The sequence below is a fragment of the Pinus tabuliformis genome, chromosome 2_2 (genome assembly GCF_031772625.1).
Source record: "Pinus tabuliformis cultivar Carrire ecotype Pingquan chromosome 2_2, CPIR1, whole genome shotgun sequence".
Taxonomy (NCBI): Eukaryota; Viridiplantae; Streptophyta; class Pinopsida; order Pinales; family Pinaceae; genus Pinus; species Pinus tabuliformis.
This window is the reverse complement of record NC_142300.1, coordinates 1,003,651,687-1,003,665,984: the sequence shown is the minus strand read 5'-3', so window position 1 is coordinate 1,003,665,984 and position 14,298 is coordinate 1,003,651,687. Positions and strand designations below refer to the sequence as shown.

General features: G+C 40.7%; 1 pseudogene; it reads right to left on the bottom strand.

The window, feature by feature from the left end:
* Positions 1-11,036: 11,036 nt before the first annotated feature.
* Positions 11,037-12,287, bottom strand: LOC149196762 (protein MICRORCHIDIA 1-like; annotated as a pseudogene).
* Between the last annotated feature and the right edge of the window lie 2,011 nt (positions 12,288-14,298).

Below are 14,298 nucleotides of genomic sequence, written 5' to 3'. Positions count from 1 at the left end.
TCACCCTCCAAAGGAAGGATGAATCCCAGAGGCTACCTGCCCGATTACAGACTCTGCCTGAAGAAAAATTAGAATGTAAACACTTCCTGAATAGTAAAAGATCTGATGATCAATCCTCGCTTGATATCCTGTAAAAATCTCTTCTACAAATCAAGCTGCTCCGAACCATGTAGAAACTTTTTTTTCTACAATTATCTAGCTCTGATACCATGTAGAAATTTTGAATAATTTTAACACATATTCAATGAGATTATCCTGATCATGTACTAATGCGGAAAACATACACAATACATAAGCTCCTCTACGTTGATCAAGAATATAGCAACATCAATAACAATAAAACATCAAGAGCATTCACACATTAACACAGTATGTATCACAAGGAAAGCATCTCGCTAAAAACCCACACTATCTGTATATTAATTATTGAGTCATGTAACATTACACAGCATAATACTTCTCACAAGTATCTCCACCTCTGTTACACACAATACAGCTCAATCTGATCTCCAATCTCTTCCACTGCTTGCCTGCCTCCACTGCTCAATACCTGCTCAAGAACTGATGAGAATTGCTTCCCAAACTCGATTTTCACCTGCAAAATAGTCACTCACCCTTTGTGGACGTGAGCAAAGGCTAAAATGCGGGCCAAATACGTGAGCAAACTCATTGCATACTCAATCCTTTGATTGTGCAAGATCTGGTGCACAACTATAGTCACAACTAATAGCAATCTGATTCTCTACCACCTGTCCCTGTTGAACTGAACATGCACTGACATGCAACTGAGTTAACTGATGTATTCTTTAGTTGTATTATGAGTTAATAATTATTTTAACAACTCATCATTAGTCTATCTTCAGTTAGACTAACTACAACCAGTTTAACTAAGTTAAACTGAACACAACTCCATCAACTGTACCTCCAGTCCACTAAACTCAACTCACTTGAGTTCTAACTGAAGTCATGCATGCAACAACTCAACTGACTCATAAGAAAAACGAATTTCCTTCTGACAGCTGCATGTGCCACTTCCGTAGCTCAAACTGAAGTGCTCCAAGAGAATAAGATTAAGTTTAATAGTCCAAATATTATTGTGAGATAATAGTATTTGACTTTTCTATTTTTGACAGCCAGTCTAAAAATAGACTTGATCACTCACACTGTGATCACTCACACTTTCATTAAAAATAGAAGTCCATCTATTTTCCCAACTTGATCAATCATCCATAAACATAGACATGATCCATATGTCTAAAAATAGACTTGCGCCAAAAATAGCGCGGGCCCACTTAGTGAAGGCGACTCTTTTCACTAAGCTACATCATCTTGTTGCAATCTCAACACTCCCTCTCGACAAGATATGGATTATCAGCAACCCTATCCTGCCTCGGTGGTACTCGAATTTGCTCCTGGTGAGAGCCTTTGTCAGAATATCAGCATCCTGATCCTCCGTTGGAATGTACGAAAGTAACATGATCCTCCGCTGCACACAATCTCTGATATGATGGTACCTGATGTCAATATGTTTAGATCTATCATGAAATACAGGATTAGCCGAGAGTTTAATGCAACTCTGGTTATCACAGTAAATCACAGTAGGATCCAAATGAGAACCGAACAAACCAACCAGGATCTTCCTCATCCATATAGCCTCGCATGCAGCCAAACTTGCTGCCATATACTCGGCCTCCGCTGAACTGAGTGCCACAGATCTCTGCTTCCTGCTGTACCAAGAAACTGCTGTCGATCCGATACTGAAGACCCCTCCTGATGTGCTCTTTCTATCTGTTGGGCTCCCTGCCCAATCTGCATCCGTGAAGCCACATAGCTTCACCTCATCCTCCTGTCTGTACCACAAACCATATCTCGATGTGCCTCTCAAGTAGCGCAAAACATGCTTGCCCGCCTTCCAGAAGAGCTTGGTAGGCTTAACCATAGCTTGTGAAAGCTGGTTAACTGCATAGCATATATCAGGTCGTGTATTGACCAAATACATCAGCGACCCCACCAACTGTCGATAAACAGTGGCATCCACTTCTTCTCCCGAAGTGGCATCCTCCTTCCTCCAACCTCCAGGAAGAGGAGTATCAACAGGCTTGCAGCCATGCATGTTGAACTTCTCCAGTATCTCCCGAGCATACTTGCCCTGAGAAACAAACAGTCCACCACTGCGCTGCCATATTTCCAATCCTATAAATAGTGAAGGAGGCCCAAATCCTTCATCTCAAACTCTGTAGCAAGATCCTTCTTGCATGACAGTATCAACAGCTCATCACCCGTTAGAATCAAATCATCAACATACAGTACAATGATAAGCAACTTACCCTCCACCACAATCTGGTATAGGTTCGGATCCACCTCGCTCTTGGAGAATCCAAGTCCTGTGAAATAGCTGTCTATCCGTGTGTACCAAGCACGTGGTGCTTGCTTCAACCCATACAGCGCTCTCTTGAGCCTGCACACATGCGACTCGCTGCTGAAGACTTCAAAGCCTTCGGGTTGCTCAATGTACACCTCCTCCTCAATGACTCCGTTGAGGAACGCAGTCTTCACATCCATCTGATGAATGTGCCATCCCATCTGCGCTGAGAGAGCAAGAATCGTCCGTATGGAAGAATACCTTACGACAGGTGCAAAGGTCTCCTCATAATCGATCCCCTCAATCTGTGAAAAGCCTCGGGCAACAAATCTTGCCTTGTACTTCTCCACACTCCCGTCAGCTGCCTGCTTAACTTTGTAGATCCATCTCGAACCTACCACTGATTTCCCTTCCGGTCTAGGAACAATCTCCCATGCACTGTTTCTGACAATAGAATCATACTCTTCCACCATGGCGTCTACCCATGCGGGATCCTCCACAGCTTCCTCGAAAGAGGATGGCTCAGTCACAACACACTTGCTCATAAGAGCCATGTATCCAGTGTACCGATCAGGTGACTGTCTCTGCCTGCGTTGGGCTGTAGGTGGTCCTACAACTTTCTCTGCATCTTGAGCCAGTCGCTCAGCTTCTGTCAAGCACTTTCACCCTCTGATGGTTGGCGCTGCATGAGTGGTCTCTTCCACTCCATGAACCTCGTCCTGTGGCTGATCCACGTCCTGAAGCTCATCCTTAGGAACTAATAGCTCCTCATCTGCATGCAAGTGTAGCTCCCTCTCAAGCGAACACTTCATGGCTTTCTCCTCCTAAAATTTTATATCCCGTCGCACAACAGTTTTACCACTGTCTGGCAAATACACACGATAGTTGTGGGGCGTATCAGTGTACCCCACAAATATCCCAACCTCTGCAGTCAGTTCCAACTTCTTTATGGCATCCTTCGTCACATGCATGTAAACGTTAGCACCAAAAATCCTCAAATGAGAAATATCAGGCTTCTTACCAGAATAAGCCTCCTCGGTGTACTCATGCCAAGTATCCTATGAGGACAACGGTTCTGCACATAAACTGCTGTATTGCATGCTTCCACCCACAAGTGAAGGGGTAGGCCCTGATCATGCAACATTGCCCGTGCAGCACCCACAATCGTTCTGTTCTTCCGCTCAGCTACCCCGTTCTGCTGTGGGTTATGGGGAGCTATGAGCTCTCTACGAATCCCTTCTGTCTTGCAGAAATCCTTGAACTCGTCCGAGATGTATTCACCACCATTATCGCTCCTAAGAGCCTTCACCTTCTTCCCCGACTCCTTCTCGACCAGTGCTTTGAATTCACAGAACTTTGAATATGTCTCGCTCTTCTTCTGCATGAAGAAGATCCAGCACTTACGAGAGAAATCATCAACAAAAATCACATAATACCTGTGTTTTGCTGTCGAAGCAACTGAGAAAGGTCCACACATGTCTGTGTGAATTCTCTCAAGGATCGTCGTGGCGCGACTATCCTTCTCGTGAAAGGTGGCTTTCACAAACTTCCCCAAAGTACACCCCTTGCATTGATCTGACTGCGCAAGTGTGCCTTTAGGAATCCCTGTAGTGATCTGCTGCAGTATCTTCAAGGCTCCATGGTGAAGGTGACCCAATCTCCTGTGCCACAACTTGCCATCATCCCGGCTCACCAATCCTTCTGCCTTGCCTGCCATTGCTGCGCATCCATCTACATGCAACTGATAAAGGTTCCTCACTCGAACCCCTATCTTCCGGGTCTCACCAGTTGTCTTGCTGCGCAGGAAGGCCTTTCCCTTGCTGAAAACAACATCATACCCCTTGTCTTCTAACATCGCCACTGAGATGAGATTCTTCTTCAATCCTGGAACATGCATGACTTCCTTCAATACAAAGGGTTTACCAGACTCCCTCTCAAAGGAAATGGTACCGATACCGGTCGCACTGTATCTACCATCATCGCCCATCTCGATGTGCACTCCAAGATCTTTGTCCTCCAGATCAGAGAACAAATCTCTATCTCCCGTCATGTGAAAAGACGCACCACTGTCCAAGAACCACACTGATCCCATCACACTTGAAACCAAGCATGCGATCAATGAAAAATCAAGCTCAAACTGAGAAGCTAGGGCCTCTCCCCCTGCAGATCCAGCAGCTTGCTTGTTCTTCTTCTTCTGCGGACAATTTGTGGCATAGTGTCCGTGCTGGTGACAGTGAAAACACTTCACCTTGGACATATCCTGCTTCTTGCCTTTCGCACCGGAATGAGAAGCTTTCTTGTTCTTCCCTTCTTTGCTTTGGCAACCAAAGCGCAATTCTCTTCATCAGATACCTTTGATGAAGATCCATTCTCACCTTTATTGTTACTGAGTTTATCCTTGAGCGCCAGGTCGCTCTTGCTTTGGAATAACATTTGCAATCCGTTGAAAGACATTTCAACAACACTGCTGCAAATTCGATTTTCCACCAGCTCCAAACTCAACTGCTTCCGATCTAGAATTCGTGAGAACAAAATATTTCTCGTACAGAGATGGACTGTATGGGCTTTTACCGGATATTTCACCTTCCAAAGGAAGGATGAATCCAGAGGCTACCTGGCCCGATTACAGACTCTGCCTGAAGAAATAGAATGTAAACACTTCCTGAATAGTAGATCTGATGATCAATCCTCGCTTGATCTCCTGTAAAAATCTCTTCTACAAATCAAGCTGCTCCGATACCATGTAGAAACTTTTTCTACAATTATCTAGCTCTGATACCATGTAGAAATTTTGAGTAATTTAACACATATTCAATGGAGATTATCCTGATCATGTACTAATGCGGAAAACATACACAATACATAAGCTCCTCTACGTTGATCAAGAATATAGCAGCATCAATAACAATAAAATATCAAGAGCATTCACACATTAACACAGTATGTATCACGGGGAAAGCATCTCGCTAAAAACCCCACACTATCTGTATATTAATTATTGAGTCATGTAACATTACACAGCATAATACTTCTCACAAGTATCTCCACCTCTGTTACACACAATACAGCTCAGATCTGATCTCCAAATCTCTTCCACTGCTTGCCTGCCTCCACTCTCTCCTGCTCAATACCTGCTCAAGAACTGATGATAATTGCTTCCCAAACTCGATTTTCACCTGCAAAATAGTCACTCACCCTTTGTGGACGTGAGCAAAGGCTAAAATACGGGCCAAATACGTGAGCAAACTCATTGGCATACTCAATCCTTTGATTGTGCAAGATCTGGTGCACAACTATAGTCACAACTGATAGCAATCTGATTCTCTACCACCTGTCCCTGTTGAACTGAACATGCACTGACATGCAACTGAGTTAACTGATGTATTCTTTAGTTGTATTATGAGTTAATAATTAGTTTAACAACTCATCATTAGTCTATCTGCAGTTAGACTAACTACAACCAGTTTAACTAAGTTAAACTGAACACAACTCCATCAACTGTACCTCCAGTCCACTAAACTCAACTCACTTGAGTTCTAACTGAAGTCATGCATGCAACAACTCAACTGACTCATAAGAAAAACGAATTTCCTTCTGACAGCTGCATGTGCCACTTCCGTAGCTCAAACTGAAGTGCTCCAAGAGAATAAGATTAAGTTTATAGTCCAAATATTATTGTGAGATAATAATATTTGACTTTTCTATTTTTGACAGCCAGTCTAAAAATAGACTTGATCACTCACACTGTGATCACTCACACTTTCATCAAAAATAGAAGTCCATCTATTTTCCCAACTTGATCAATCATCCATAAACATAGACATGATCCATATGTCTAAAAATAGACATAGTCTAAAAATAGACTTGCGCCAAAAATAGCCTGCGGGCCCACTTAGTGAAGGCGACTCTTTTCACTAAGCTACATCATCTTCTTGCAATCTCAACACCTGGTCCCCAAAAAATTCTGAACAAATAGATGAGCAGATCTCTTCTTGGAAAAGCATTTCAACACGTGAAGCATATGAAGAAGAATCTGAATGGAAATCCTGAATGTTTTGATCTTCTGCGGTGTGAATGTACTGTAGGTCATCTTCATATGATATGATAGCTAGGTTTTCATGTTCCTTATTACATTCATTAATCATAAGAAAAGCAACTTCAGATGATTCTTGAAACTCAGGCATGACGTCTCTATCATCTATCATAAATTCATCCAGAGAAACTTTTTCACCTACTTGAACAAAGATATCCTCTTGCTGTTCATGAATTGGCTGGATTACCTTGGTAGGAAGGTTGTATTCTAATGAGATGAGGGCAGTTAAGCCTGTAACTCTGCCTTCTTTGTTTGAGGCAGCCTCAACAATGCAATTCTCTTCTATGAGATCCGGAACAACATGTTTTTCCTCATCACAATCCGTCTCTCGATCTGGTTTATCATCATCATTTTCAGAGATTGGAACATCATTTTCCTGCGTATCCTCATTTGTTTCAACCAGATCTGAAATAGTACTTCTTTTTTTCATCATTTTCGGTCATATGGAAATCTTTAACCTGTTGATTTTGATCCTGCTGCAAAGTTTCCTCTAAGAATTCTCTAAACTGCTGAAACGGATTTTCGTACAATGCTTCCATGATTTCTTCGTCCATAAAATTATCATCTTCATAATATTTCTCAAGGCCTTCAATAAAACTATGAACATGGCTACAACAGTTCTGAACTAAAGTCAAGGAAGGATATGATTCTTTGTGCCTTTCAAGGAAAACTGCATGAAAATCCTTTAAACAATAAATAAAAGCAGGTGGCAAACTTTCATACCAAGATCGGGCTTCGTCTTCCAGGGTAGCCATAAACATTTTCATTAAACAGTCTTCAGGAAAATTGATCTTTAACCTATGCACATGAATGTGAAATTTCACCAGATGAAGAGCAGCATCATTACCTTCCACATTTCTAAACACAGGCAAATTCTTTGACCAATCTACCTTGGGCATTTTATTTGGAAAACTTGGGATGTGATCTCGGCTCATGGGAGCGTATCTTCTTGCAATCCATTACATCTTGAAAATGTCAAAGCTACTGATCCCTCTACAATGGAGTCACCATGAAGGATTGATTGTTGAATTCTTTAGTGAATGGAGTCTCCAAGTGAATTATTTCAGTCGTCTTCTTATGTCTGATCATTGTTCACCATCAACATCAGCTCTGAACTTGAGATATGTACTGGGGCAAAAAAATCTACAAGTAAACCATTTTATCCCCAGTATGGACGCCACTATGTTAGCGCTCGAATCTGCCTCAGGCTGAAAGAGGCAAAACTCGAGGCAACATCAGACCAAGCTCAGTCTCGTAGCTAGCCCTACGAGGACAGGAGAGGGCTCTCTCCAGTCAATCTCGATAAAATGAGCAATAGGGTGCAAGATGACTAAAATTGGGCACTGATTTTAGGCAAGTAAATAGGTAGGACAAGGGTATTTTGATAAATGACTGGGTTTTCTGGGTAGCGAGGGATTAAGGGAAAGCATGAACAGAGAAGTTAAATCAAAGACACGGATTATCTCCTGAGGCAAGATAGGAAAGAGATTTAACATCAAATTCGAAATACTGTGGAGTGGGTGAACTGTTGAGAGGTTGACAAGGGCATAGAAGATGAATCCTTGTCAAACAGAAGAAAACATTAAATATGAACACTTTCCCAAGACAGAGCAATAAATTGGATTCTGCCTTTCTCACTTAAAAGTATTCATTTAGAAATGATTATGAAATGAAATGGAAACATAACCAAGCTACATATGAAACAAAGGAAGAGGCAAATGTTAAATTCACACCACAAGAATCTCAGGGGGTCAGAGTTGTATCTTTTCATTAAGTCCCTGTCAAAATTGTACAGTGAAGTTTTCCTTCACAGCTCTCCCACTGTTTTCCAGAACTCAGAACCCTTTACAAATGATTTTTTATGCAATAAATAAGCTTTATTGTGGGAAAATGGAACGACCCAAAGTGGGGGTTATTTAATCATTGTTAACAGAAATAAAAAGCCAACTATCTATTCTGAAGAAAGGAGCGTTACACTTGAAAACTATTTGATAGCCCACGAAGAGGCAACACCTGTAGCGTAGATATTTTTAATCATAACTGAAGTCCAACAATAGGCTGTCTGTTCCTATTTCTCTACCCTGGTAGATGTCTTTGATTTAAATTTTGGCTTTTTGGTTTCCGACTTTTCGCCTTCCCTTATATTATGGACTGAAAATGTGTTTTTCTAGAATTTGATCTATCCCTCTCACTGATACTCCACTCAAGATTTCTTCTAAGACCGAAATGGAACCAACTTCAAAGAGTCTCAATTAAGTTCAGATGATATTTCTTCTCTCATTCTTTATGACTGAAACCAGTATTTGACCCAAAGAAAAAGTCAAGTTTGGTAATGCATTTATTTTATCGAACTTACACCCAAACTACAGGGTACTTAAGAATTTGTTGCAACTGAATTATGCTTGTAGCAGCGCATTCTCTCCACTGAGGCACACATCAGAAATTGTTCGACTCGTCTCTTTAAAATCAAACTACTGTAGAAAAGTGTCTTTAAATAGCGCGAGGAATCTTGGATTTCATTTTTGGTTAGAAAATTTGGAAGTGAACCATATTGTTGGTAATCACATTTCCAAAAGATTACTGCAAGCAAAAAAAAATGCCTTTGTTTGTGCCATCAATCCGTAGAAAATCATACCCCTTGCTTCTTACTTCCTCCTAAATAATATTAAGCATTTTTCGAGTCTGAGAAAAGACTAGCACTCGATGGTCCTCCGCGATGAGCTTATCCAGCAGTGCCATCAAGAAAACAATTTTGCAGGATGCATTTCCATGTTTCTTCTCTCCATTTTTCGCCATTGTCCTTTCTTGAATCTCTCTCCACAGGATTAATGCCTCACCCGGATTTCGAGCTTTTGCATAACCATTCACTAGACTTCCATATGTGGCTACAGTGGGATGCAATTTCTGCTCTTTCATCTGTACGAAAATATTTTTTGCATCGTCCATCAAACCTACTCTACTGTAACTTTCTATCAACATGTTCCAAGCGACTATATCTACTCTCACCCTAGGGTCTTTCTACATTTCCTCGAACATTGTTTCTGCATGCCTTGTCTGACTATTGCAAAGGCCTTCATCAATGTGGTATAACTGATAACTGATGGAGGAATTGCAGCCTCCCTCATCTCATTGAAATATGTAAGATCTCCTACATTTTCATCAACGCCAATGCAACCATTTATCAACGTATTATACAAGACAACATCAGGAGCAATCCCTGCCTCCTTTATGTCCTGCACCAAAGCTTCGTCTTTATGCATCTGACCTAATCGGCAGTAGCCATTCAACAGAACATTATAAGTGATGAGATTTGCAGGAACTTTTTTGGTGGCCATTTCCTGAAGGACTTTGCGCGTTTCATCCATCAAACCCATTCGAACAAAAGCTGAAATTGTAGTTGTATAGGTCACTTCATCTGGGTGGCTCTTGGAGTCATCCTCAATCTGCATTGCCCTCAGCATCTGCAATACATCATCCAATCTTCCTTTTTTCATATACCCTTTCATTAAAATAGTGTATATCTGTGAATTGGGTTTGTAACTCCTTGGCAATAACAAGTTTGCAATAGAAACAGAGGGCTCTTTTATTTGGTCCTGAGAGGACTTATTCTGCTGTGAAAGGCTGGCTTTAGTGTGTTGGTTCTGACTGAAAGTTTCCTTAGAATCAATAAGAACTTCATTAGTAGGCCCAACTTCTGCATTGATTCCCCTTAAGACAGCACAGATATCTCTCCTGCCGCAGCGACTTCCGCGTGCATCTCTTCTTCCTCGGTAACACCTACTCCCTTGATCATAGATTCCATTCCTTCTGCTATGTCATCAGCTGCTCTCTTTGTCAATAGTCCAAGATGGTCACATATCTTTTTCAATATCGTTAAAGCAGCCAGAGTCGAACCTTTAACTGACGAATGAGTTGTTTCATTATTCAAAAATGTTGTGCACAATCACCGCTGGCATGCTTGCTTCAATAAGGGAACCGAAATTCTCTGCTCCAAAGGCATAGTGTAAAATAACTTTATCTCTTGTTTGAAGGTGTGAGAATATACAATGATGTTGTGCGTGTATTTTCAGGGCCATCATTGTTATTTGACTGCGTTCTAATTGTGACTGCGTTCTATATTTCCCAATGACGAAGTAACAAGCTTTGACCATCTGGAGTTGCAACAAGAGAATTGGATTCGTTGTAATGTTTGTGGCACAATTCAGCGTTGGGAGGCTATGTACGTCACGCGCGCGCCTAGTGCGCCGCGTCAGTGCAAAAAATACACTATGGAGGAGCGCCCAATGCGCCGCGCGGCCTATGTGCGTCGCGCTCTAAGCCAATGCGCTGCACAGACTTATAACACAGTCTTAGTCTCAAAAAAAATAAAATCACCAGTTTTTCCCTCTCTCCATGAGACTTGCAGACAATTGCGAGCATATTCTCCTCACAGATGTTATTAACTAATTTGTTTGATGTACACGGAACTAATTGTAGTTCCTTCCCACTAGTGACAGCGTGAACATTGCGAACAGGATTTGTCAAGGGGGGCATGCCTTGACTTGGAAATCCTGGAACAACACTTGACAATGGACGAGGATTCTAAATTGAAGGTAAATCACTCTGTGGATCTTCTCTTTTTGACTTATTCTTTCCTTGATATCCAATTTTATCACCATTCTCTCTCCAGAAATCAAGATTCATCTGCTTGAGTCTTGACTCCAACCGTATGAGGACTGCAGTTTTTTCAAAATCCTGTTTATCATGTGTAGTTTCTATGAAGTTTGCTTCAAGAAAACCTACTACACCTCTTCCTCTACTACTATTGTCTTGCCAAACCTTCCAAAATGGCATAATAAGCCGATTTTTATGATAAATATTGAACCTGTGAACATTAATGAGAGGAGCTTCCTTTGTAAATCCTATTGTTTTTGCAACCGATACCTCTTTCATCCCAACACCAAGTTGTGGCTTGTAGATTGTTACTTTGGAAAATTTTAGATCATCAGCTAAACTATGATATTCAACCGGCTTTCCCCTTAGAATGATTTGAAAATTTGGCATCTTCCTCAGATAAAGAATAGATGCATAGGCACGTAATGAATATAAATGACGGTAAGAACTATGTGACTGAATCAATTCAGTAGCATGTTTTGTTCCTGACTTCAGTCCACCTCGCAATCTTATATCCTCCTTATCTGTGTCAAAATCAAGCTCCAGGATGCCATCATCATTAAGCGAAAGGTTGTAAACAATAATTTTTGTTCCATGAGGACCAGTGTCATCGAACTGCTTCATAAGCTCAGTTTGTGATGCATAGGGAGACCACTGCAATATTGTGGCCAAGTTTTTTGTCCAAGTACTTTCTGTGCTGCAAACTAACATTCTAGGTCCTTCAGGATCTGATGGAAGCTAAAAATCGACCATTGGAACAATGATGTCATCCTGCCCACTTTTCCTCAAGAACGTATAGGAAAGGAGCCCAATACTCTGTGTTGATGAGCTGCCATAAGAACTTCGGGTGAAAACAATAGCATCTGCTCCTAGCCTCATCGTGCTTGTTTTGAAACCATTACCATATTGTCCAATGGTAGTATTTGTGTTCTTCATGGAGTATCCCAAGCTCATGCACCGCCGGATGCATTCAGGATCCATACCCCCTCCATCATCCTGAAAAAGTAAAGCGTGGTTGTAATCTCGTGGGTTAAAACTTTTGTCTGCTTTAACATAAGTTGCACCATTTTGGATCTCATCAACTGCATTATCAAGAAGCTCTGCAATCGCTCCAAATGCCCATTTGTGGGAGGTTGTATTAGAATGAAGAAATTTAGGGTGTACACGAACATGGTCCATTCCACTTGTTATAGTTCTTTTTTGTGTAGATTGGACATCATAATCGCCTGCTCTCCAAAACTGGTGATTTCTCGGGCAAGAAATTCAGACTGATTTGGCATTGAAGAGATGACTGGACGTATGCCTGTGGTTTGATCATTTGCTATCAATGCCTGACTTGTTTGACTGACAAGACTGAGTCTAACACCCAGAACGAATATTATCCCCCCCAACTCGAGTTTGATCTAAGCCCTCTGATAATGGAGCTTTCCTATATCTTTGAGGTGGTGGACCCTCCTCTTTAGGAGAAAAATTTAGTAGTATTGTTGAATGATAGATAGTTTGGTAAACCACAATGAATATATGTTTATTATTTAATCAACTAATTTTAGACACCCTTATGGCCAACTAGACTCAAACCAAACAACATGAACTATAAATTACCTAAGAGATTCAACAGGAAAACCAATTAAAAAATCTACCTCCTGAAATCCAAGACACTTAAGGCCAACAATCCCCCAAGTACCATGAATTAACAAAGGACTAGAGAAATCGTTATCCCAACCTCTTATATCAACCTTAACCAGTGAAAATGACCTTGATGTGACTGAGCATCGATATGGTGATTTACATCTACCTCAGGTACCATGGGTACTTCCACCCATAGTCACCTAGGTAAGATCCCTAGATGATAGCGCATTATGTTTACCACTTCACAATCAAACAACCAACAAGGCATGTATGATTGAAACCATATGCATAAGGACAGTAAATAATCCTGAAACCTCCCAAGATATTTCTCGGATAATCCATACACCTCCCAAAGAGATCCCATTGTAACACATATAATTTAGTGAAAACCGATAGCCCAAGAGTGGGGATGTCACTCTTCAAGTTCTCGATGTGATTGTGTACTTAAATCCTATGTGAGAGGATTTTCCTGACAAGCATCTGACATGAAAATGGATTTAAACTCATTAGTATATCTAGTTTCAGTTGCTTAGCCTTGAAGAGTGTCATCTCCAAATCCTACTCCAAGGCTCTACAACCCCAGGCTAATGTTTGTTTTCTATAACCGAAAATGTTTAATCAATTTTATTAAAACTTTATTTTAGGTTGTTGATTACTTAAGGGTATGGAGTGCAACTGAGATGGTGTGAAAAAAGACTTGATACCAATCCAAAAATGCAACTATATGACAAATGCAATTTGTTTCCAATTTTTTGAAAAGTAGCTAAGGAAAGAGAAGGAATGTCTTTCTTTTTCCAACAAAAAACCAAACCACATTCACCCTCAATAATATTTTTGATACTCTCCAAGTTCAAAATACTAACTTGTCCACTAAACAACTTATGACACCAAATAAACACTCTTAAACAATGTCAAAGAAAGAGCACCAACAAGCACTCAAAATATTGAAACTAAGGCTTTGCAAAGAAAATAATGAACTATGGCTTATCATTGTTGGACAAAAAAAAAATCTTAGATTCAAAAAAAGTTTCAATTCATGGTTCAATGCACATAGACAACAAGAAATACCAACAATGACCTATGCAGGAAAACAATTCAATCCATAGACAAAGGAAACAAGACTTGAGAGGTCACACAACTCATATTTCTTTATGGTCCAAACAAGTGAAAAAATCACAAATACTCACCAAACCACCCAAATCAAGTTTACAATGTCAAAAAAAAGCACAAGTGTCAATCACTACTAAAATCAAGTGGACTGAACATGCAACCTTGACACAATCAACCAAAATTGCAAAAGAACTAAAAGATCCCACAAATATAAGGACAATTCAACCATATATGCAACCAATCTAATGTCATCCAAATCCTCTTCCATGGAGCTTGCAGTAAACCCTAATAAAATCCAATCAACAGGAAGTAGTTTCTCCCAAACAATTCACAACAAGGGTACCTAGTTGATACAAAGGATATTCCTAGGGATTGACCATCTATATTAGTCTCTTTTTAAACCACTTATAGGGAGTGACCATGATTGGGTAGCAAAGGCCTCGCGTAACGG